Here is a 2,876-nt window from a genome sequence, read left to right as displayed (position 1 = left end):
GGTATGTGTCGCACAGTGTGTTTGGTTTATGCTAAGCACGCCCAGGGGCGGATTAAGGCTCACTGGTGCCCTAAGCACTGACCAATCTTGGTGCCCCCCTCCTTTCCACACTGACCCAGTCCATTTTAGTTGTTGACCTGTCTGACGAAATATACAATGCAGGTTGCAGCAGTACAAAAATTTATGTAGGATTTCAAAAAGGGTGGTGATAAACAGGCGGGGGGTATGGGGGTCCTCCCCCAGAATTTTTTTTTAATGTAGACTGCAGTAGATGGTATTTGAGGCAATTTTGAGCGTACATGCATGTACACCTTCATTCTGACTACGAGTCAATCTATTTTTTTTTTTTATACGCTTCAGTTGTGAGAAAGACCTCTCTGTTGTGCAGTTGGTGACCATTAATGTTAGAAATATTCTTAAGGCAATTTCAACATTTGGAAAGGCACTCTCTAGTTTGTCTTCTGTAATTGTGTTGTAAAGTTCCATGTGAGTGAAAGATGTTTTCTTGGTTGTTTTAAACTTATAAAGAACATATGAATGGAACTGCTGAAGCTCTGTAGACAAAGTGTTGTTCATGTCATCTGGATAAGCATCAATGAGTGTCTGACAAGTCTTTGAGTACCTTTCACTTTCTGATAAGTGGGAATTAGCACCTTGTTGGGTGGCATTAGGGGCCCCTTGTATTGTATTGTATTGTTGGGGGCCCCTTGTGGTACACCTGGGAAGTACAAATTTTATATTCGTTTTTTTCTTTTCACACTTTTCCTAACTTTGTGGTGCCCCCTTTGGCCCTGGTGTCCTAAGCACGTACGTGCTTAGTCTGCTTAATGGTTAATCCGGCACTGAGCACGCCCCTCAACAACCAGCAGCTACGATGGCGTAGTAGATTTACACTGGAATTCATCAACATTTGCGTACGCTGCGTTGATGAATCGCACCTACGAGCTTTGCGTACGTACTTAATTCGTAGAAACTCTGTGTACGCAATACACTTTACGCAACGTTGATGAATCTCGCTCATGGTGCACAGCTGAAGTACATGGCTACCTAGCTTTAATAGTGCCATTCGGCCGAAAACCGGCGAAATATTATTTTTCAGCTCATGAAATTCAATTCAATTCAATTCAATTCAATTCAATTCAATAGTACTGTTCTCTTATACTGGCAGAGACAGGTACCAGTCTAGCGGTGCCCCTCGACCTGAATCCCATAATGCACTACGCGACCGGATAAATAAGTCAACGTGTCGCAATCCGCGATCAAAAAGATAGTAGGCCTAGTGATGAAACACGAACACAAACAATAACATTGTTATGAACTGCTTGTCACGTTGTTAAATTTCAAGTGTAAAGATAGATAACCGGGGGTGAGTTTTATCATTTCGAATCGTATTTGTAACGTGGTGATTTCTTAATAAATTATAATACATTGAAATGAAACTGACAAGACGCCGGTCATCCCATTTCAAAAACACGTGGAACATACAAATTACAATACGTTATGTGTATCAGTCATAATTCAGATGTTAGCAGTGTGCAGATAATGACAGGTTTATAATCTGTTAATATCATAGTCCTGGTAATGTGTATATATTGATTTAGACGCGTCCTGTGTACACCTGTGACCACTGGCAGCAAGAACAAGTCGGCATCTGCAGCTACAGCGCACACGCGGCCATTGATTATATATATATATACAACATGGTGCCTAACTAGCCGCCGCACGGACCACAACTCACCGTTTTCAATCAGTTACAACTCCGGTGTTCCTGCAGGTGACGCCACTTTCCAACTATCGTTAGAATCGCGGAAGACTGCTGAACAAGCTACACCCGCTCGCATTTTTGACAATCGGCCATCCACGAATGCGCTCAAATCCACAGAAAGTCCACAAATATCCATGACGAAAACCATTCTGTCGAATCTACCAGTGCAAAAGGGCGGCATGGGCCCAACTGCTGAGCGGCTGCGACTGATTGCCATGACTCGCCCGCGATGTGCAACAACGTAGGGTTGCCGCAGCCCTGGTCTGCACAGTTAAAGCTTGCGGCAGCAATCAGCCCGCTCAGGTCGCCAGCGGTGGGCATGCGCCCTTTGCCTGGTAGCATTCGAAGGAGTGTTTCGCATGAATATTTGAGGAATTCTGAGATGTGAGCGCATTCAGGGCGGGGCCAGACTGTGTCCAAAAAGTGGCAGGCGGGGTGCTGAGTTTGTCAGCCAGGTCTTCCGCGGGATCTTCCAAGCGATATCTGTGGAAGAGTGGCTCAACTGGCCGGAGGAAAGCACGGAGCTGTGGTAACTGCATTGAAAGACGGTGAGTGTTTGGTCTTGTGCGGCGCCGGGCGATTAAGGCACCATGTTGTATATGAGTGATATATTAGGTCAATGGCCGCGGTGGGTTGGCAGGGGGGGGAGCTGGCAGCAGGGGAAATAAAATGGGGGCGGGGGATGCTGTGTAGCTTGTAGACGACGGTGCCGAAAATATGATTCATTAGCAATCCGCCTGATGAGTCAAAGCGTAGTGACTAATGCCGCTAGTGATCCTCCTACAGTACTAATTGACTAGTACTATATAGTATTACTATGAATATGATAAATATAAATAAATGTGAGCCACGTCTCCCACTCTCTCTATCTCATCTGTCTCATTCTTCTCATCTTTACCTCTTTTTCTCCTCTGCATCTTTTCACTCCGTCCTCCTTCTGTGTGTGACGTGCGTGTGTGCATTGCATGTTGCGTTGCGTGCTGCTGTTCCGATCTCCCCTCCCTCCTTTGTCCCTCCCTCCTCCCATCCCTCCGATCTCTCTCCATCTCTTCCTCTCTATCTGCGTTTGCGTTGTTATGGGGATAAATTGTATACAGTGTACCAGATACGA

General features: G+C 45.5%; 1 protein-coding gene across 1 annotated transcript in view; it reads left to right on the top strand.

Annotated features, from left to right (window-relative positions):
* Positions 1-1,246: 1,246 nt before the first annotated feature.
* The window catches only part of LOC106816755 (tryptophan--tRNA ligase, cytoplasmic-like), an 11,692-nt gene continuing 10,062 nt past the window's right edge, over positions 1,247-2,876 (top strand). The window contains exon 1 of the mRNA XM_014821381.1: positions 1,247-1,366. The gene's annotated coding sequence lies outside the window, so the exon portion shown is untranslated. The remainder of the gene's footprint in view (positions 1,367-2,876) is intronic.

Source organism: Priapulus caudatus, unplaced genomic scaffold (assembly GCF_000485595.1).
Source record: "Priapulus caudatus unplaced genomic scaffold, Priapulus_caudatus-5.0.1 Scaffold33, whole genome shotgun sequence".
Taxonomy (NCBI): Eukaryota; Metazoa; Priapulida; class Priapulimorpha; order Priapulimorphida; family Priapulidae; genus Priapulus; species Priapulus caudatus.
This window is presented reverse-complemented; position numbering and strand designations above follow the sequence as displayed.